Below are 6,960 nucleotides of genomic sequence, written 5' to 3'. Positions count from 1 at the left end.
GGTAGACTCCACTGCCAGGTAGACTCCACGGCCAGGTAGACTCCACGGCCAGGTAGACTCCCCTGACAGGTAGACTCCCCTGACAGGTAGACTCCACTGCCAGGTAGACTCCACTGCCAGGTAGACTCCACGGCCAGGTAGACTCCACGGCCAGGTAGACTCCACGGCCAGGTAGACTCCACGGCCAGGTAGACTCCACGGCCAGGTAGACTCCACTGACAGGTAGACTCCACTGCCAGGTAGACTCCACGGCCAGGTAGACTCCACGGCCAGGTAGACTCCACGGCCAGGTAGACTCCACGGCCAGGTAGACTCCACTGACAGGTAGATGCTTCCAGCTCACAGAAGTGTGGGTACGTGAAGACACTGTGTAAACATTTCTAAATGCATGTTTGATTGAATACCTGCCTATGTGTCACTATTGAAGAGGAATTGGGAAAGTGGTTAAAAATCCCCACAAAGTATAAACAACATCCATCTCGTTTTGTAGTACTATATAGATCTGTAACTATCTTTTTGGTACTATATAGATCTGTAACTTTCTTTTTGGTTTTTGTACAGACTTGTGACTTTGTCTCGTCCTACGATGGCGACAAGGTTGCAACGAATTTCTTTTGTATTGTAGTTTTTTGTTAAAGCTGTGTTACTGTTAAAAACTGTGGTACTGTTTTAATGTGTGCAGTCAAGCAAAGTCAAATGGTTTACAGTTGACTTTACAGCATTATCGATGTGCCACTCACTCTTCTGTCATGTTTGTGTTCCTGCAGTCTCTCTCTCTCTCTCTCTATTTAACTCTATCAATCCTTACTGGGTTGCTGGACTCTCGTCTTCTCATCATCTCATAATCAGTGGGGCTAGGAGTATTTCCTTTCCTGACCATGTGACCTGACCAGGAGAAACTCTAAACTCCTAGCCCTAATCCTCAGTACTTACTAATCCTCAGTACCAATACATGGCAGCCATTTTGACATGGCGGCCATTTTGAATGATCAGGTACCAGCTAAGTATGATTCTGCTGCTATCAAAACACTTAACTTTTCCACCAGACAGTGATGTATACAGGTTATACTAACCAGTGTATACTACAGTGTACTACTGTAGATACTAAACAGTGTATACTACAGTGAATTCCTGTGTATACTAACCAGTGTACTACAGTGTATACTAACCAATGTATACTGCAGTGTACTCCAGTGTATACTAACCAGTGTATACTACATTCTAACGAGAAAGGCCCAGTTATGACAGAAACACAGATGTATGCACATAAATTGCTAGATAGAAGCAAAATATTTGTCCCAATAAGCTTCACTAAGAGATCTCTCAACGAGGAAGGAAAAGAGGAATGGATGGAGTGAAGGAGGGAGGGATGGGGAAAGGAGGGAGGAAATGAGGGAGGGATGGGGAAAGGAGGGAGGGGTGGGGAAAGGAGGGAGGAAAGGAGGGAGGGATGGGGAAAGGAGGGAGGGATGGAGGAAAAGAGGGAGGAAAGGAGGGAGGGATGGGGAAAGGAGGGAGGGATGGAGGAAAAGAGGGAGGAAAGGAGGGAGGGATGGGGAAAGGAGGGAGGGATGGAGGAAAAGAGGGAGGAAAGGAGGGAGGGTTGGGGAAAGGAGGGAGGGGTGGAGGAAAGGAGGGAGGGATGGAGGAAAGGAGGGAGGAAAGGAGGGAGGGATGGGGGAAAGGAGGGAGGGGTGGAGGAAAGGAGGGAGGGATGGAGGAAAGGAGGGAGGAAAGGAGGGAGGGATGGGGGAAAGGAGGGAGGGATGGGGAAAGGAGGGAGGGAGGAGGAAAAGAGGGAGGAAAGGAGGGAGGGATGGGGAAAGGAGGGAGGGGTGGAGGAAAGGAGGGAGGGATGGAGGAAAGGAGGGAGGAAAGGAGGGAGGGATGGGGGAAAGGAGGGAGGGATGGGGAAAGGAGGGAGGGATGGAGGAAAAGAGGGAGGAAAGGAGGGAGGGTTGGGGAAAGGAGGGAGGGGTGGAGGAAAGGGGGAGGGATGGAGGAAAGGAGGGAGGAAAGGAGGGAGGGATGGGGGAAAGGAGGGAGGGATGGGGAAAGGAGGGAGGATGGAGGAAAAGAGGGAGGAAAGGAGGGAGGGATGGGGAAAGGAGGGAGGGGTGGAGGAAAGGAGGGAGGGATGGAGGAAAGGAGGGAGGGATGGGGAAAGGAGGGAGGGATGGAGGAAAGGAGGGAGGAAAGGAGGGAGGGATGGGGAAAGGAGGGAGGGATGGGGAAAGGAGGGAGGGATGGGGAAAGGAGGGAGGGGTGGGGAAAGGAGGGAGGAAAGGAGGGAGGGATGGAGTGAAGGAGGGAGGGATGGAGGAAAAGAGGGAGGAAAGGAGGGAGGAAAGGAGGGAGGGATGGGGGAAAGGAGGGAGGGATGGGGAAAGGAGGGAGGGATGGAGGAAAAGAGGGAGGAAAGGAGGGAGGGATGGGGAAAGGAGGGAGGGGTGGAGGAAAGGAGGGAGGGATGGAGGAAAGGAGGGAGGGATGGGGAAAGGAGGGAGGGATGGAGGAAAGGAGGGAGGGATGGAGGAAAGGAGGGAGGGATGGGGAAAGGAGGAGGGATGGGGAAAGGAGGGAGGGGTGGGGAAAGGAGGGAGGAAAGGAGGGAGGGATGGGGAAAGGAGGGAGGGATGGAGGAAAGGAGGGAGGAAAGGAGGGAGGAATGGAGGGAGGAATGGGTGAGGGTAATTTTCTCACTGGAATGCTCCCAGATATATAAGCGTTCTCTCTCTGATTCAGTACTCGTGCAATAAGTATATGTGTGACTATTATATTTCTGTCAAGTGTCTCACTACTCAAGTTTCGCCATGTATAATGTTGACGAGGACCTATCTTTTCAGGCACCACGGTGTTTTTATGACTGATATTGCACCTGCCCAATGAAACGTGTCCGTTTTCAAGGACCTTTGACCCAGGAAGTAGATACATTTTTGTCTTGTCATGGCACAAGTAGACGATGTCATCCTTTTGTGTGTATCACAGCAATGAATGAGCAACAACTTGTGGTATTTCCAAACAGCATCAAATAAGTATTGTTAAGTTTAGACTGTATAGTGCCTTATAATACTCGCCTATTTTGATAAAGTTTAAGTTATGTTAGTAATAATTGTGTGTTATGGTATGTATGTATGTTAACTGGAATGTCCATTGCGTGTGTAATGTAAAGGGTTTCGTTGTTATGGTTGTTTTTAGTATGTTATGATATGTTATGGGAGTTTATGGAAGAGTCATTCTGTTTTTCATTCACCACTTCTCTCATTCACCTTCATCTAGGCAACAAATGACCAGCCTAGTGTAATGTCTTTGGTTTAAACCCCAACATGGTCAACAGCTAGCTAACCTAGTGTAATGTCTTTGGTTTAAACCCCAACATGGTCAACAGCTAACCTAGTGTAATGTCTTTGGTTTAAACCCCATCTGGTCAACAGCTAACCTAGTGTAATGTCTTTGGTTTAAACCCCATCATGGTCAACAGCTAACCTAGTGTAATGCCTTTGGTTTAAACCCCAACATGGTCAACAGCTAGCTAGCCTAGTGTAATGTCTTTGGTTTAAACCCCAACATGGTCAACAGCTAACCTAGTGTAATGTCTTTGGTTTAAACCCCAACATGGTCAACAGCTAGCTAACCTAGTGTAATGTCTTTGGTTTAAACCCCAACATGGTCAACAGCTAGCTAACCTAGTGTAATGTCTTTGGTTTAAACCCAACATGGTCAACAGCTAACCTAGTGTAATGTCTTTGGTTTAAACCCCATCATGGTTAACAGCTAGCTAGTGTAATGTCTTTGGTTTAAACCCCATCATGGTCAACAGCTAACCTAGTGTAATGTCTTTGGTTTAAACCCCATCTGGTCAACAGCTAACCTAGTGTAATGTCTTTGGTTTAAACCCCATCATGGTCAACAGCTAACCTAGTGTAATGCCTTTGGTTTAAACCCCAACATGGTCAACAGCTAGCTAGCCTAGTGTAATGTCTTTGGTTTAAACCCCAACATGGTCAACAGCTAACCTAGTGTAATGTCTTTGGTTTAAACCCCAACATGGTCAGCAGCTAGCTAACCTAGTGTAATGTCTTTGGTTTAAACCCCAACATGGTCAACAGCTAGCTAACCTAGTGTAATGTCTTTGGTTTAAACCCCAACATGGTCAACAGCTAACCTAGTGTAATGTCTTTGGTTTAAACCCCATCATGGTTAACAGCTAGCTAGTGTAATGTCTTTGGTTTAAACCCCAACATGGTCAACAGCTAGCTAGCCTAGTGTAATGTCTTTGGTTTAAACCCCAACATGGTCAACAGCTAACCTAGTGTAATGTCTTTGGTTTAAACCCCAACATGGTCAACAGCTAGCTAACCTAGTGTAATGTCTTTGGTTTAAACCCCAACATGGTCAACAGCTAGCTAACCTAGTGTAATGTCTTTGGTTTAAACCCCAACATGGTCAACAGCTAACCTAGTGTAATGTCTTTGGTTTAAACCCCATCATGGTTAACAGCTAGCTAGTGTAATGTCTTTGGTTTAAACCCCAACATGGTCAACAACTAGCTAACCTAGTGTAATGTCTTTGGTTTAAACCCCACAACAGTCAACAGCTAGCTAACCTAGTGTAATGTCTTTGGTTTAAACCCCAACATGGTCAACAGCTAGCTAACCTAGTGTAATGTCTTTGGTTTAAACCCCAACATGGTCAACAGCTAACCTAGTGTAATGTCTTTGGTTTAAACCCCATCTGGTCAACAGCTAACCTAGTGTAATGTCTTTGGTTTAAACCCCATCATGGTCAACAGCTAACCTAGTGTAATGCCTTTGGTTTAAACCCCAACATGGTCAACAGCTAGCTAGCCTAGTGTAATGTCTTTGGTTTAAACCCCAACATGGTCAACAGCTAACCTAGTGTAATGTCTTTGGTTTAAACCCCAACATGGTCAACAGCTAGCTAACCTAGTGTAATGTCTTTGGTTTAAACCCCAACATGGTCAACAGCTAGCTAACCTAGTGTAATGTCTTTGGTTTAAACCCCAACATGGTCAACAGCTAACCTAGTGTAATGTCTTTGGTTTAAACCCCATCATGGTTAACAGCTAGCTAGTGTAATGTCTTTGGTTTAAACCCCATCATGGTCAACAGCTAACCTAGTGTAATGTCTTTGGTTTAAACCCCAACATGGTCAACAGCTAGCTAGCCTAGTGTAATGTCTTTGGTTTAAACCCCAACATGGTCAACAGCTAACCTAGTGTAATGTCTTTGATTTAAACCCCAACATGGTCAACAGCTAGCTAACCTAGTGTAATGTCTTTGGTTTAAACCCCAACATGGTCAACAGCTAGCTAACCTAGTGTAATGTCTTTGGTTTAAACCCCAACATGGTCAACAGCTAACCTAGTGTAATGTCTTTGGTTTAAACCCCAACATGGTCAACAGCTAGCTAACCTAGTGTAATGTATTTGGTTTAAACCCCAATATGGTCAACAGCTAGCTAACCTAGTGTAATGTATTTGGTTTAAACCCCAACATGGTCAAAAGCTAGCTAACCTAGTGTACTGTCTTTGGTTTAAACCCCAACATGGTCAACAGCTAGCCTAGTGTAATGTCTTTGGTTTAAACCCCATCATGGTCAACAGCTAACCTAGTGTAATGTCTTTGGTTTAAACCCCAACATGGTCAACAGCTAGCTAGCCTAGTGTAATGTCTTTGGTTTAAACCCCAACATGGTCAACAGCTAACCTAGTGTAATGTCTTTGATTTAAACCCCAACATGGTCAACAGCTAGCTAACCTAGTGTAATGTCTTTGGTTTAAACCCCAACATGGTCAACAGCTAGCTAACCTAGTGTAATGTCTTTGGTTTAAACCCCAACATGGTCAACAGCTAACCTAGTGTAATGTCTTTGGTTTAAACCCCATCATGGTCAACAGCTAGCTAGTGTAATGTATTTGGTTTAAACCCCAATATGGTCAACAGCTAGCTAACCTAGTGTAATGTATTTGGTTTAAACCCCAACATGGTCAACAGCTAGCTAACCTAGTGTAATGTCTTTGGTTTAAACCCCAACATGGTCAACAGCTAACCTAGTGTAATGTCGTTGGTTTAAACCCCATCTGGTCAACAGCTAACCTAGTGTAATGTCTTTGGTTTAAACCCCATCATGGTCAACAGCTAACCTAGTGTAATGTCTTTGGTTTAAACCCCAACATGGTCAACAGCTAGCTAGCCTAGTGTAATGTCTTTGGTTTAAACCCCAACATGGTCAACAGCTAACCTAGTGTAATGTCTTTGGTTTAAACCCCAACATGGTCAACAGCTAGCTAACCTAGTGTAATGTCTTTGGTTTAAACCCCAACATGGTCAACAGCTAACCTAGTGTAATGTCTTTGGTTTAAACCCCATCATAGTCAACAGCTAACCTAGTGTAATGTCTTTGGTTTAAACCCCAACATGGTCAACAACTAGCTAACCTAGTGTAATGTATTTGGTTTATACCCCACAACAATCAACAGCTAACCTAGTGTAATGTCTTTGGTTTAAACCCCGCCATGGTCAACAGCTAGCTAACCTAGTGTAATGTCTTTGGTTTAAACCCCAACATGGTCAACAGCTAGCTAACCTAGTGTAATGTCTTTGGTTTAAACCCCAACATGGTCAACAACTAGCTAACCTAGTGTAATGTCTTTGGTTTAAACCCCACAACAGTCAACAGCTAGCTAGCCTAGTGTAATGTCTTTGGTTTAAACCCCATCATGGTTAACAGCTAACCTAGTGTAATGTCTTTGGTTTAAACCCAACATGGTCAACAGCTAACCTAGTGTAATGTCTTTGGTTTAAACCCCAACATGGTCAACAGCTAGCTAACCTAGTGTAATGTCTTTGGTTTAAACCCCAACATGGTCAACAGCTAGCTAACCTAGTGTAATGTCTTTGGTTTAAACCCCAACATGGTCATCAGCTAGCTAAACTA

The 6,960-nt window shown here is 45.0% G+C and overlaps 2 long non-coding RNA genes across 2 annotated transcripts in view; one reads left to right on the top strand and one right to left on the bottom strand.

Annotated features, from left to right (window-relative positions):
- The window catches only part of LOC115190815 (uncharacterized), a 1,691-nt gene extending 361 nt beyond the window's left edge, over positions 1 to 1,330 (top strand). Inside the window, exons 1-2 of the long non-coding RNA XR_003877413.1 lie at positions 1 to 256; positions 325 to 1,330. The exon at positions 1 to 256 is cut by the window's left edge and continues 361 nt beyond it. This is a non-coding gene — a long non-coding RNA (uncharacterized LOC115190815). The remainder of the gene's footprint in view (positions 257 to 324) is intronic.
- A 2,668-nt stretch (positions 1,331 to 3,998) lies between these two features.
- Positions 3,999 to 5,971, bottom strand: LOC115190811 (uncharacterized). Its single transcript, XR_003877409.1, has 3 exons — positions 4,607 to 5,971; positions 4,068 to 4,458; positions 3,999 to 4,016 (listed from the first exon to the last, which is right to left on the bottom strand). It is a non-coding gene; the product is annotated as an uncharacterized LOC115190811 (long non-coding RNA).
- Between the last annotated feature and the right edge of the window lie 989 nt (positions 5,972 to 6,960).

Source organism: Salmo trutta, unplaced genomic scaffold (assembly GCF_901001165.1).
Source record: "Salmo trutta unplaced genomic scaffold, fSalTru1.1, whole genome shotgun sequence".
NCBI lineage: Eukaryota > Metazoa > Chordata > Actinopteri > Salmoniformes > Salmonidae > Salmo > Salmo trutta.
This window is presented reverse-complemented; position numbering and strand designations above follow the sequence as displayed.